A 15,346-nucleotide genomic window follows, 5' to 3' on the forward strand; every position below is an offset into this window, starting at 1 on the left:
TCCTCTTGCCGCAGTGCTTCTCTAAGTTTCAACACTGTAGCCCTTTCCTCATCGGATGGCCCCCTGCCAATAGACTGACCTCTTAAATTTTCCAATTTTCCTTGCAGTTTCCGAACCGTTTTCGCAAGACACCCGAACTCGTTAGCACTCCATGTTCCCAACTCAGTTTGGAGGAGTTTCAAGGTGTTTTGGATACTTGCAAGCCCCTGTCCAGTATGATTTCGTCGCCATGCCTCAGCAACAACCTTGTCATACTCGGCGTGGGACTGCCACACATCCTCATACCTAAACTGTTTTGACCCTCGTGGTATCTGCGCTTCTCGGGTCTCAATCAGGACAAAACAGTGGTCTGATTCTGTCGCACTAATATGGCGTGCTCGTACTAACTCGAAGCTCTGAATAAAAGCTTCATTCGCCTTAAACATGTTCTCTTGTTTAATAGTAGTGTAGAGGAATGTTGTACATACATGGTATGGAAGGCAGGCACTCCTCTCCAATGAGTGTACATACATACATACATGGCATTTTCATGAACCCTGTGTCAGCACCCATCACTATCAGAAATGCCCATCAGAGCAACTCCAATGGGCTGACCCAAATGCACGGTGCTTTTGTCCGCCTTTTGTCCGTTTGGGTCGGTCGACCGCCCGGCGTCCATCCTCTTTTAGATTTAGGTTGGCAGTGCGCCCAACGCGCCAACCCATTTCATGACTGCGCGCGCATAGATCATGCCAGCGGCCATGTCGTCGCCCTGGTTTTGGCGCTCCAGCGCGCGGGAAAGATTCGCGCGTGCGGGAAAAAATCGGCCTAGCGCGCGCTGGTTTTGGCGTGCCACGGCCGACGCTCGTTATTAAGAAGGCGCTCCCTCCACACTCTGTTCGCCGCCCACTCGTCTCGCTCCCTCTCACTAGCCTCACCACCACTGCACCACCATGTCGATGCGCCGCCTGGGTGCTTCGGATTTTCGCAGAGTCCGCGAGCGCCGCTCCGACGCCTTCTCCTCCGAGATCTGGTTTGGCGAGAAATGCCTCATTCTCGGCACCTTCGACACCAGAGAGGAGGCGGCCCGCGCATACGACACGACGGTGTGGTGCCTCCGGCGGCCTTGTCGGGATATGAATTTTTCGGATGTGTCGACGAGCCAGTGGGCACAGGATCTCGTGCCTCTCTCGCGGCTTTTCACCGACGAGGGTCGTCGTGACAACCGGAGGTGGAAGCGTCGCCTCGCCATCGCCAAGATGGACGTGGAAGCCATGGCGGTGTGGCGCGAACGCTTCCCGCAGGACATCGTCAATGAGCGCCAGTTCTACAAGCAAAGGAGGACGGAGAAGGAGGCGAGTAGGACGGAGCGAGCCGCCTATTGGGAGGACAAGCATGCGCGGAAGCAGGCCGCTCAATTGAACATGAAGCTAGGAAAAGCATCGTCCTGGGACTCCGAGGACGAGCGGTATGCTGGCGCCTACATTCAGACGTCGGAGGAGGACATTACACAGTCGGAGTCGGAAAACGAAGAGTAGTTGATCTTTTCTTTTATCTGTCTATGGTAGAACTATTTATATATCCTTTTTCTATCGGAAAAAATGGCCGGCGGCGTCGGCGACGAAGCAGGCGGGCGAGGGTGTGCTGTTGGATGGGGAAAGGCCAATGTGCCACCGACCAGCGGGTCCGGGGAGGTGTCGGAGTAATGGGCCATGGGTAGCCTAACCCGAGTCGCTAATCCTTTCAAGACATTGGGTCGGCTTCACCCCACGAGACTCCAGAATGAAGCAGCGCCTTCCGGTGGTCGGCTGCCCAAAGATGGCCGAGCACCAGCAGACGGCACCAAGATAGGCCGACTCCTAGCGGACGACCTCTGGGGAGGCCGGCTTCTAGCAGGCGGCCACCCGGCGCCCTCAGAGTCTGCGCCCCTCATCAAGAGGACAAGACAGGTTGAGGCTACAATGTAGCCCTTCGCCCCTGAATCTCGGATTTGGCGTGGCCACAGTGCCCCGTACAGGCGGAGATCACCGCACGGCGCGGCACTATTGTCGTCCCACCCTCGAAGTCATCCTAGTCAGGCAGGGCCTGCTCCCACGACGGTCTGTCGGTACGGCTCGCAGGCGGCGGGCCCTACTAGGCAGCGAGGGCCCGGAGGGCGACCAAGCCCGGCCAGTCGGATCCAAGGGGATCCGGCTCCTGGCGGCCAGCCAGATCCTTCCTCGCATCCTGAGCGCCATTAACTAGACAATACACGGCAAGGCTACAGTGATTTCCCGCCAGGCGGCGGGACTGTAGCCATGCCTTCCCCAACCAAGCCTGCGTCATTAGCATCACGGCTACAATGATCAGCCACCAACCAGACCCGCCAGCGGCGGAAGCGGCCTGTCAGCTCCATATCGGACCAGTCGGAGGGTCCCACCAGGCGGAGGGCCCCAGCTGTCGGCGGAGAAGCCGGCGACCAGAGGCGCTGACAACCGGGTCCAACACCCGGCCAAGTTACCATTGTACCCCTGGGGGGTAGGCCTATATAACCCCTCCAGGGCACCCATGCAAAGGGTTCCCAACCTGTTAGAACTAGACTCATACCTAGAGGAAGAAGAGAGCTAGCCCTGCCTCCTTCAACCTCTAGCACACAGCTCAAGGAGCACATTGTACTCACTAGTGCCTTAGTGATCATGTGGAGACCCCGCAGAGCAGGACTAGGGGTGTTATCTCCAAGGAGAGCCCCAAACCTGGGTAAAGTGCGCCGGCGTTCGTGTCTACGCCTCATCCCGCTTCCAGGCACCGGCGAAATTCTACTCGCTCCCACCATGATAAGCCATCCTTTGGCATATGTCGCACCCAACCCCCGACATTTGGCGCCCACCATGGGGACAGGTGCACCGTCATCCGGAGATATGTTCTGGACGGGTACCTTGTTCCTTCCTGGCATGCGCAGCTAGCCCAGCACGCCCAACGGCGTCAGCCTCGATGCGCTACGCGGCGCGAAGATCGCCTGCGCAGCAAGCTGCCTCGCCGACCTCGTTGGCGAGATCAACCTCTCCGACGAGCCTGCATCTGACGCAGGCACCGACTGCCCAGAGAGCCATCTTGTCAGCCTCCTCGACCAGCTCCACGTCACCAGCGAGCCTGCTGCCGACTTGGACTCTGTTGGCTCCACTGACCCGATGATCGTCGACTCTGACACGGCGTCGCTTGACGCGTTCCCCACCAATGTGGTGGTCTACGACGAGCCGCCTCCTCGCGAGCACAGCGTCGGGAGCACCGTCACGGAGGTGCTTGTCATCAGCAATGGTGAGCACTCGGACGGAGGCGCTCGAGACCCACTCGATGCGGCGCTACGGGACTTGTCAGCGCCCATCCCGGGAGACACAGATGCTGAGACGCTGGAAGCACACCGCGTCCAGCTCATCGTAAGCGCCAATCGGCTGGCCATCATGCGACACCTCTCGAAAGCCTACCGGCGCGAGATGGACCGAGCCGTTGGCAGAATGCTGGCCCCTGAGGGGCCTAGCCGTATCGGCTTGATTCGGATGCGTGGCGCGACCATCGCCAGCTTGTTCGGGACAAACCGTCCCGTCTACACCACGTCGGCGGAAAACATACGAGCCGCCCAGGCGGTGGCAGACGAGCTGGACAAGTACGAGGGCGACGAGCATCGCCACATGACGGAGCACGTCCAGCAGCTCCTTGATGCGGCCGCCGAGCAGCAAGAAGCCGGCTACCGCGCCGAAGCGCCTATCCGGCAGAACGACGAGCCGCCCCTTCGACAGGATCACGATGCAACATCTCGGACGCCGACTGGCGGCATCCATAATAGAAAAGGCAACGAGCCGGCTGCCAGCCACAGGCGGACTCATCTCTCCATCGAGTGTGGCGCAGAGGGCCGCCCTCGAGCCGTGGAGAGGCAACGCGACCCACCTCCTCCTCAGCCTCGTGGAGAAATGCACCCCACTCCGCCGCCAGTTATGCACCCGACACTCGGCGACCGCCTTGGTCGCTGGGAAGGAGTCAGGGAGAACGACGCCCGCCATCGGATCGACTGCCTCAATTGTTCCCTGGCGCTAGAAGAAGAAGACGTGTTGGGTCCGCCTTGTTTCGGCCCCCGAATCCGAGATGAGCCTTTCCCTCGAGGGTTTACCCTCCCAAGAGATACGCCCAAGTACACCGGCTCCGTGAAGCTGGAAGAATGGCTGGTCGACTACTCCACGGCCGTCAGCATAGCGAACGGCAACAAACGCGTTGCTGTGAAGTAAGTCTCGCTCATGCTCCAGGGCACAGCCCGGACGTGGCTTAACAGCTTGAAGCCCCGCAGCATCAACAATTGGGTTGATTTCACCAAAGCCTTCGTCCGCAACTTCACCAACACGTACAAGCGTCCTCAGCCCCGCCAGCTCTCCTTGTGCGTCCAAGGGCCCAGCGAATCAACTCGTGATTATCTCACGCGCCGGGCCGAGCTGCGCAACTCCTGCGAAGGCGTGCATGAGGTGCAGGCCATCGAATACTTCACCGCCGGGTGCCGAGAGGGCACCCTCCTCAAGCACCGACTCCTCTGTGATGAGCCGACGACTCTCGACGAGCTGCTGATCATCACCGACAAATACGCCACAGCCGACTCATGCATGAAGGCGGAGATCCAAGTCGATGCATCCAGCAAGGTAGCTCCTTAGGCTCCTCGGACCCCGGCTGGTGACACCAGTCGGCGGCAGCAACCGAGCGACAACAAGCGCAAGGCCACGTAGTTGGCTTCCACAAGCCGACAGGTGGCGACAGTCGAGGACCAGCAGCCGGAAGGGAAACCACCACCCAAGCGTCAGAAGGGCGGCAAACCCAATTGGATGCCCGCTTTCTCGTACGAGCAGACTCTTGATGCACCCTGCAAGTTCCATAGCGGCACGAAGCCGTCCAATCACACCACTCGAACGTGTCACTGGCTCACCCGAATCGCCAAGGGAGATGGACTCCTGCCTCCACCGCCTACCGACCCACCGCCTCCTCCACCCCAGCAGCCAGCGGTTCGGCTAGTCGGTGCCATACAAGATGAGTACCCTGTGGAGCATGGAGCCTACGTCGTGTTCACCAGCGTGGCCAACGACAAGCGCGGCAGACGGCAACAGCAACAAGAAGTACATGCAGTAGCGTCAGGGACCCCAAAGTTTATGCACTGGTCTGAGAAGCCTATCAGTTGGAGCAGGGCTGACGACCCGGAGGTGATGCCCTCCCCTGGTTCTTATGCCCTGGTCTTAGACGCCACCTTCGCGACGGAGAGGCGGGCAGCTCATTTCTCCCGAGTCCTGATAGATGGCGGCAGCAACATCAACATCCTGTACCGTGACACAATGGAGAAGTTGGGAATCAAGCAGAAGCAACTTCAGCCCAGTCGGACTATATTCCATGGAATAGTTCCTGGCCTTTCTTGCTCACCAGTCGGCAAGACCCAAATCGATGTTCTCTTCAGGGACAAAAATCACTTCCGCCGAGAGTCAATTTGGTTTGAGGTGGTGGACCTTGAGAGGCCTTATCATGTACTACTTGGCCGGCCTGCTCTGGCCAAGTTCATGGCGGTCCCCCACTATGCTTACCTCAAGATGAAGATGCCGACTACCAAAGGAATCCTGACCATAGTCGGAGACAACAAGAAGTTGTCCGCCTGCATTGCAGACAACAGCCGGCTGACCGAGTCCCTTGTGATTGCAGCTCAAAAGCAGCTCCTTGAGCGAGTTGTGGCGATGGCAGGCAAGCAGCCGGAAATGTCACCCCCCCCAAGGAGTCGTAAGTTGAGGGCTCGTTCAAGCCAGCGAAGGAAACAAAGAAGATACCCTTGGACCCGGAGCACCCGGAGAGGCACGCTGTCATAGGGGCAAACCTTGACACCAAATAGGAAAGCGAGCTCGTTGATTTCCTCCGTGAGAATCGGGATATCTTTGCATGGTCTCCCAAAGACATGCCGGGTTTTCCGATGGATTTCGCCGAGCACAAGCTACATGTACGACCAGACGTCAAGCCGGTCAGGCAGCCCTTGTGCCACCTGTCAGAAGAAAAGAGGAGAGTTGTTGGAGAAGAGATAGCCCGGCTTCTAGCAGCCGGCTTCATCATGGAAGTATTCTTCCCCGAGTGGTTGTCCAACCCAGTTCTTGTGCTGAAGAAGAATAAACAATGGCGCATGTGTATTGATTATACCAACCTCAACAAAGCTTGCCCCAAAGATCCCTTTGCTTTGCCAAGAATTGACCAGGTGATAGAATCCACAGCCGGATGCGAGCTGCTGAGTTTTTTGGATGTGTACTCAGGATACCACCAGATCAAGCTGAACCCGGCCGATAGGCTGAAGACCGCCTTCATCACGCCATTCGGAGCCTTTTGCTACCTGACCATGACGTTCGGCTTGATGAATGTCGTGCCACGTTTCAGCGTTGCATGCAGAAGTGTCTCCTCAAGCAACTCGGCAGAAACGCCCACATTTATGTGGACGACGTGGTGGTGAAGATGGAGAAGTGTGGCACGCTGCTAGAAGACCTCAAAGAGACATTTGAGAACTTGCGCCGATTTCAAATCAAGCTCAACCCAGAGAAGTGCGTCTTCGGAGTACCAGCCGGCCAACTTCTTGGCCTCCTGGTCTCAGAGCGCGTCATAGAATGCAACCTTGTGAAGATAAAGGCCATCAAGAAGATGGAGGTGCCCACCCGAATGCTGGACGTGCAAAAGTTCACCGGCTGCCTGGCGTCTATCAGCCGTTTCATCAGTCGGCTGGGCGAGAAGGCTCTCCCCCTGTACCAGCTAATGAAGAAAACCAATTTTTTCGAGTGGAACGACAAGGCGGACGATGCTTTCCGCCAGCTCAAGAAGATGTTGTCTACCCCGCCTATCCTAGCGGCCCCGACTGATAAGGAACCCATGCTCCTCTACATCGCCGCCACCAGTCGGGTGGTCAGCGCGGTCATAGTGGTGGAGCACAAGGAGGAAGGCAGAGCACTGCTAGTCCAGAGGCCGGTGTATTACCTGAGTGAAGTGTTGTCCGCCTCTAAGCATAACTGCCCCCACTATCAGAAGATGTGCTATGGTGTGCATTTTGCCGCCAAGAAACTCAAGCCTTACTTTCAAGAGCACCCAATTACTGTTGTCTGCACCGCTCCGCTTGCTGAGATCATTGGAAGCTGAGATGCTTCAGGCCGAGTGGCCAAATGGGCCATAGATCTGGCCCCCTACACCATCTACTACCAGCCCCGCGCCGCCATCAAGTCACAAGCGGTGGCCGACTTCGTCGTAGACTGGGCCGAGACCCAGTACCTGCCACCAGCACCAGACTCCACCCATTGGCGGATGCACTTTGATGGATCAAAGATGCGCACCGGTTTGGGAGCCGGCATCGTCCTCACCTCTCCCAAAGGCAACAAGCTTAGATATGTGTTGCAAATCCACTTTGCCGCCTCCAACAACGTAGCTGAATACGAAGCACTCATACAAGGGCTCCGGCTTGCCAGGGAACTCGGCATTCGCCGGATCTTGTGCTATGGGGACTCCGACTTGGTGGTCCAGCAGTCGTCAGGCGACTAGGACGCCAAGGATGCAAATATGGCAAGCTACCGCTTCTTTGTACAGCAACTCAGTGGATACTTTGAGGGGTGCGAGTTCCTCCATGTGCCAAGGAATGACAACGAGCAAGCAGATGCCCTGGCACGGATCGGCTCCACCCGACAAGCAATACCAGCCGGCGTCGCCCTACAACGCCTCTGTAACACCCCCAGTGTCGTGCTACAGTAATTTCTGTTAATGGCGCCATGTCATCACTGTTACTGTTGCTAATCTCACGTTGATTCAAAACCAATTCAAATTCAATTTTTTAAAATAAAGTCAAATAAATTATTCCTCCAAACTGTAAAACAAAAATGTTCGCTAGGTTGAAAATATTCACTGACTAAATGTCATGAGTGATTCAACATCATTTGAGATAGCTAAATTCCCCTAGGAATTAAAGTAGTTCCAAATCAGCATTTTTGAATGCTTTTCCAATTGTGAAAAATCCAGATCATTTCAAACTCCTCCCAAACTTTTGTGGCAGGTGCCAAATATTGTAATGTATTTATTTGGCCAAGTCCCACATTTTTCAGAACTCCTTTTGGCAGCCGAAATATTGCATAGCATTTTTTCTGTAAAAAGAAAAGAGCAAAAGAAAGGAAAAAAGGGGGGAGAGAGAAAAGGCCCCTGACCCCCCTGGGCCTAACCCTCCGGGCTAAGCCCAACAGGCCATGTGGCCCATTACCCCTCCCCTGTCGTCTCCCACCTCCCACTGTTCGACCGACCGGGCGCCTCGGCGCCACCCGACCACCTCGCTGGCCTCGCCGGGAGAGGATAAGGGCGACGCCTCGGGCTCCCCTTCCACTTGCTCTGCCACCCCACTCGCGCCAGTCCTTTCCCCTCGCCCGCTTCGCTCTCTCCCTCACACCCCAGATCCCCTCCCCATCGCATCCGAACGCCACAGCCGCCATGGCCGCTGTCGCCCTCGCGGCCACCGTCCTCCACGCGCCTTTCCAACATGCCTGTTCGCTCCGTCGTCGTCCCCTACACCGCTTGCCACATCAAGTTGGAGCTCGGAGCCCCTGCAGTGACGGCGGCGACTTCATCTTCCTCCTCGGCCACCTCGGATCGCCATCGCCGTTCGTCGTCATCAAGCCTTCCCCGCGCCCGCTAAGCACATCTGCAGGACCCCTGTGAGCATCTCTCTCATTCCCCTCACGCCACGCGCTCGATTTTGAGCTCTAGCAATTGATTCGATGTCGGCCGAAAGCTTGCTCCGCCGCTCAGCTCGCCGTCGCGGCCACAGCTCACGCCGCTGGCGTCTGAGCACATCGTCGTGCTCGACGTCTTCGTAGGAGGCCGTAGCACCCACCAACTCTTCCCCTCGTGCCCCCATGCGTCTTTCCCATCGGTGTTGTTCTCCGGTCGCCGCTGCCATCGACGCGGCACTCACCTCCGGCCACCCCCGGCTGCTCCCACCACCCCTGTTAGATGCGGCTCGCTCCGCTCGTTCAGGCGAGCCCAAGCACGCCTGAAACCGTCGCCTGTGGCCCGTTTCCGGCGCGGTGTGCACGCCTCCGTCGTGCTTTTGGTCGTTGGCGGTGAACCACCGCCGCCCGCCGACGTGGCACACCTGGGCCCCACCCTTGGGTCATTGCCAGTGGGCCATGGGGGCCCCGTTGACTGGGTTGACCCAGTCAACGTGCTGACTGGGCAGCCTAGTGGCACTGACATATGGGCCCCACCACGTAATTAAGCTAATTAAAGCATTTTATAAATAGAAGTAATTAGTTTAACCTAAAACACTCACTGACACCTGGGGCCCACACCCTAATTGATCCTGCTAGTTTAGTTAATCCATTGTTAAGCGAACAGAGGCTGACATGTGGGTCCCAGTGGTCCCACTGGTCAGTTTGACCTGGTCAGCCGTTCTGTTGACTGCTGACGTCATTTTACCTTTTCTGTTTATGTAAATAAATCCAGAATATGCTTTAATCTTTGAAAATTCATAGAAATTAAACTGTAACTCGGATGAAAATGTTTTCTACACGAAAGTTGCTCAGAAAAATCCAACGAATCCGATTTCGCGGTCCGTTCATCTGTCACATGCCCCTAGCATGATGAACATGGAACATTTCCCCTCCGATCATCTGTCTGACACAGGTCCGGAACCGGCAATACATTCCCGGTTGATTTTTCCCCCTTCACCTATATCGTGTAGCCATACGTTAAGTCACACCCGACACAACATATTGCCACATTATGCTTTGTGATGCTATGTTTGCTTTATATTTACTGTTTCTTCCCTCTCTTCTCTCCGATGGACCTTGAGACCGCTGCTGATGCCTCTGTGATCGACTACGTCGACAACGACCCCTCCTTCTTGTCTGAGCAACCAGGCAAGCCCCCCCTTCGATCATCCCGATATCGCCCATTCCATTCTCTCATGCTTGCATTAGATTTTTCTATTGTTATTGTTTGCTCCTATTCTGATGCATAGCCTGCTTTTGTAACCTGCTTATTGTTACCTTACCTGCTTATCCTAAACTGCTCAGTATAGGTTGGTTAGTGATCCATCAGTGACCCCCACATTGTCCTTGTTGCCCCTGCTTCATCATCGAAGACCCGATCAACGAGATCTAAGACTAGGCCCCGACACCGCACATCACTTCCCCTTAGTTGCTCGACACTACTTGGTTACTATCGAGTGCCGAGGGTGAGACCTCTACAGCACTTCTGATGTTAACCCGGTAGTGTAGCTATTCGGTCGTGGTCATCGAGGGTGATTTCGCCTTAACCACTTCTGATACGACTCTGTCGTGCAACCCCTCAAGTGTAAACCTCGGGGGTGATTCCTCTTACGTTCACCTTGATGATTACATCGAGTGGAATTCATTGGGGGTGATTCCTCGGGTTTTCCCCTTGATGTTTAGACACACAGTTACTATGATTACTATGACTTTACACTGAACCATGTTACTAAAGACGGGTCGACCCGGAGGGGTACCCACGCGAGCATAATTGCAAGTGTTGTGGAGACGGGTTGACCCGGGGGTACCCGAGAGTTGAATACGAGGCATGGCTGGGCATTCTTAGCCCTTGCCGCAAGTCCTCGAGACGGGGCGACGGGGTCACATCTTTCGTGAGTCTCTGCTCGTGACCGCACTACCAACACACTAACGGTTTGGATATTTGATCCGAGGGGCCTCTGGCCTGATAGCACTAACCATCACATGGGCATAGTATGGGCGTTCTGCGTCATATACATCAGCCGAAGCTTAATAGACGTCAGCGACTAAGCGGTGCGTGCCGGGTTGGACTGGTAAGCTCCTGCCTGTGTAGGAAGGTAGCTAGGTCTGCTCACCGGCCCCCCACGCAACGTGCAGGAGTTTCTGGGGAGATGGCCCATGACCCCTCGAGGCATAGGTTTAGTCTGGTGTGCTGACCTCTCTGTTAAGTCTAGGTCGGGTTGCAGCGTATTGTTTGGCCGAGGTCGGGCATGACCCAGGAAAGTGTGTCCGGCCGGAGTTAATCGAGCGTGGTGGGTAAGTTGGTGCACCCCTGCAGGGAAGAAAACATCTATCGATAGCCTATCCTACGGTAACGGACGCTCGGAGTTGTATCCCGATCGATACAACTAGAACTGGATACTTGTGATGAGAATTGGATGGTGATGAGAATTGGATTGTGATGAAAATTGGATAGTATGGCTCTGGGATTGCTTTCTCGCAGGGAGTCGAGAAAGGATCTCTGGCCGAGGTTGATAACACTACTACTACTTTACTTTATGCTATTCTACTCCCTCCTGTTTGCAAGATGGTGGTTTCCAGAAGATGCTAGTCTTCGATAGGACTAGGCCTTCTCTCTGTTCTGGCATTTCTGCAGCCCAGTCCACAGATACATCCCATTTCATTGATAATGTTGCATATGTAGTGTAGATCCTTGCTTGCGAGTACTTTGGATGAGTACTCACGGTTGCTTTGCTACCCATTTCCCCCTTCTTTCTTCCTTCTGGTTGTTGCAACCAGATGGTGGAGTCCAGGAGCCAGATGCCACCTTTGTCGACTTCTACTACCCCGAGGGTGCCTACTACCACGTGACGGACGCCGACGACCAGGAGTAGTTAGGAGGCTCCCAGGCAGGAGGCCTTGCCTTTTCGATCGTAGATGCTTTTGTGCTGGCCTTCTTAAGGCAAACTTGTCTAACTTATGTCTGTACTCAGATATTGTTGCTTCCGCTGACTCTTGTGTATTCGAGCTTATGTATTTGAGCCCTCGAGGCCCCTGGCTTGTAATATAAAGCTTGTATTATTTTAATTTGTGTCTAGAGTTGTGTTGTGATATCTTCCCGTGAGTCCGTGATCTTGATCGTACACATTTGCGTGTATGATTAGTGTACGATTAAATCGGCTTGCCAGGGAACTCGGCATTCGCCGGATCTTGTGCTATGGGGACTCCGACTTGGTGGTCCAGCAGTCGCCAGGCGACTAGGACGCCAAGGATGCAAATATGGCAAGCTACCGCTTCTTCGTACATCAACTTAGTGGATACTTTGAGGGGTGCGAGTTCCTCCATGTGCCAAGGAATGACAACGAGCAAGCAGATGCCCTGGCACGGATCGGCTCCACCCGACAAGAAATACCAGCCGGCGTCGCCCTACACCGCCTCCTCAAGTCATCTGTCAAACCGTCACCAGAATCAGACTCCATCTTCATGCCGGTCCCTCCCGAAGCAGCCGGATCCGACTTGAGGGACCCAGGAGCCAGCGCGGGGACTTCGGCAGGCGGCCCGGGGACTTCGGCAGACGGCACAGGGACTGTAGCAGCCCAACCCGGCCCGAGGACTCCAGAACCCGGCCCGGGGACTGCGGCAGTCGGCCCGGGGACTTCTCCAACTCAACAGGCGGCAGCCAACTCCAACCCGCCGCCTCCCGGCCCAACCACCCTTGTACAAGTTGCAGAAGTGGCAGTCGAAGAAATAGCAACACCATCATGGGCTCAACCCATCCTCAACTTTCTGGTAAATCTGGTGAACAAAGAACTGCCGACTGATGAGATCTCGGCCCGACAAGTACAACGACGGGCAGCAGCATACACCATCGTCAACAGAGAACTGGTACAACGCAGTGTCACTGGTGTGTATCAGCGCTGCGTGGAGCAGGACCAAGGCGAAGCAAACCTCAAGGATATCCACCAAGGTGGATGTGGTCACCACGCGGCTTCAAGATCACTTGTTGCCAAAGCTTTCCGCCATGATTTTTTCTGGCCGACTGCTCTAGAAGACGCCAAAGACTTGGTCCAGAAGTGCCAAGGGTGCCAAAAGTTCCGCTCCAAGCCACATCTGCCGGCTTCTGCACTCAAGACTATTCCCATCGCCTGGCTCTTTGCCGTTTGGGGGATGGACATGGTGGGGCCATTCAAGACGGCTCGCAGCGGCATGACTCATTTGCTTATCGCTGTGGACAAGTTCACCAAGTAGATGGAAGCAAAGCCAATCAAGAAATTGAATGGGCCGAATGCCGTGACTTTCATCACCGACATCACCACTCGGTACGGCATACCACACAACATCATCACCGACAACGGCACAAACTTTGCCAAAGGAGCCTTGGCTCGTTTCTACGTGACTCAAGGCATCCGAATAGACTTAGCGTCCGTTGCCCATCCGCAATCAAACGGCCAAGTGGAGCAAGCAAACGGCCTCATTTTGTCTGGCATCAAGCCCCGACTAGTCGAGCCTCTAGAGCGTTCGGCCGGCTGCTGGCTCAAGGAGTTGCCGGCCGTCCTCTGGAGCTTGCGCACAACTCCGAACAAGTCAACCGGCTTCACGCCCTTCTTCCTCGTCTACGGTGTCGAAGCCTTCATCCCGACAGAAATAGAATTTGACTCCCCTCGAGTCACCATGTACACCGAGGAGGAGGCCAAAGAAGCACGAGAAGACGGCGTCGACCTGCTGGAAGAGGGCCGGCTGTTGGCACTCAGCTGGTCCGCATCTACTAGCAGAATCTACACCGGTACTACAATCGCAAGGTCAAGCCAAGATCCTTCCAAGAGGGAGACCTTGTGCTCCGGCTGATACAAGGAACAGCTGGCCAGCACAAACTGTCGGCCCCTTGGGAAGGCCCTTTCATCATCAGCAAAGTGCCGGGCAACGGTTCCTACTACCTGATCGACGCTCAGAAGCCCAGAGCACGCAAAAGAGACGACTCAGGCAAGGAGACGGAGAGGCCATGGAATGCAAAGCTCCTCCGAAGATTTTACAGTTAAAAACAATATGTACCACGCTACCTTTTGTATTAAGTATGAAGACTCCGGGTCCCCCGAGAAGAACTCGGTGACTACCCTCTTTTATCTATATGATAAGAATTATGCCCATGAATGTGTCGTTTTCATTATTCCGCCTGGCACCGGGCTCGACTAGTCGGCCCGGGGGGCTCGCTACCTTCTACTATGTGCCGCCTCCTGCAGTCGGACAAGTAGTGTGTCGGCACCAGAAAACTTCTCCCGTCAGAAGCCGCAGCTCGCAGAGCGACTGAACGACGGACAGGAGTTGCAAAAACGGTGCCCATGCGAGAAACGGCTAAGGAAAAAGCGCGCACATAGCCGAGGCCGGCATCCGCCTACTCGACCGGCTACTGAGCAGCCGGCCGGCCGGCTTCTACTTACTTTGCCAACGCTCCAACCGGCTAAGTACTTGCCCTCCCAAAAGTAGCTAAGCACTTGGCCCAGCCGCAGTCCGCAGAGCGGCCGTTCGGCTGGCCAAAGGATAGCAAAGGGAGGGCAGAAAAGGAAAAGAGCAAGGGGCAGAAAGCAAGGAAAGTCGAAAATTTGCAATTAAAGCATATTTACATAGCAAAAGGCCCCTTGGCCAGCATTCAACAGAGTTTGAAATACACCCCGTGGGTGGAATTGTGCAAATTTAACAAGTTTTGTCGAGACCGATAAACAGGGAAAACAAAGGCGACGGCCTAAGAAGTAGCAGAGGGCTCCGGCCGGACAGTGGAGTCAGCGGCGTCGGGTGGAGTAGTGGACGGCTGGACGACAGAGTCGGCGGCGCCGGTTGGTGGAACAGACGGTTGTTTGGTCTCCGTCTGGTCGCCTTCAGCAGCAGTCGGCGCGCTTGAGCATGGATAGTTGCTTGAGGCATGGTCAGGCTGGGGCTGGCCGTCCGCTCTGACCTCCGGCGCGTCCTCTTCGTTGTCCTCATACTCCGCGTCCTCTCCTTCGTCGCTGGAATCAATCACCTCGGCCGAGTCCTCGCTGTCCTTTGGGTTCAGCCCAAACCACTCCGGTGGCGCCTTGGCGCCTTCGTCAACCAGCTCCGGGATGAAAACGCTGGTGTCGGTGTAGTCGGCGATCACCGCTGTCCGCTTGACAAGGTCGTCCTCCACCGCCACCAGCTCTTCCTGCGCCTCCTACCGGAACATGGTCAGCTGGGCTAGATCTAGCCTAGGGTACCACGCCTTAACGAATTCCAGAGCCCGACGCGCTCCAGCCCGGGCCAAAGAGCCCTTCCAGGCCTTCAGGCGACCAGCCGCCACCTCCAGCTAGTCGACAGTCCGACTGGGCGTGCACGGAGCCATCATGCCTGGCCAGAGGGCGGAAATCTCCTGGGCCCTGACGCCTTGAAGACGACACAACATCTGGTGAGTCGGCAGAAGGCGGCTTGGATGCTGAGAAGCTGTTCGTTGAGGGTCCGGAGAGCGTCGGCGGCAATCTGCACGCCCTCTGCCGTCCGCTCCTCGCGAGAAGCCTCAATGGCCTGGTTCGTGGCAACGGAGTGGCCTGGGAAGAAGTCTGCTTGGATGAAAAAGCAAAGAAGATAGAAGTTAAAAGCAAACGGTCGGCCTAAGC

The sequence above is a fragment of the Triticum aestivum genome, chromosome 2B (genome assembly GCF_018294505.1).
Source record: "Triticum aestivum cultivar Chinese Spring chromosome 2B, IWGSC CS RefSeq v2.1, whole genome shotgun sequence".
NCBI lineage: Eukaryota > Viridiplantae > Streptophyta > Magnoliopsida > Poales > Poaceae > Triticum > Triticum aestivum.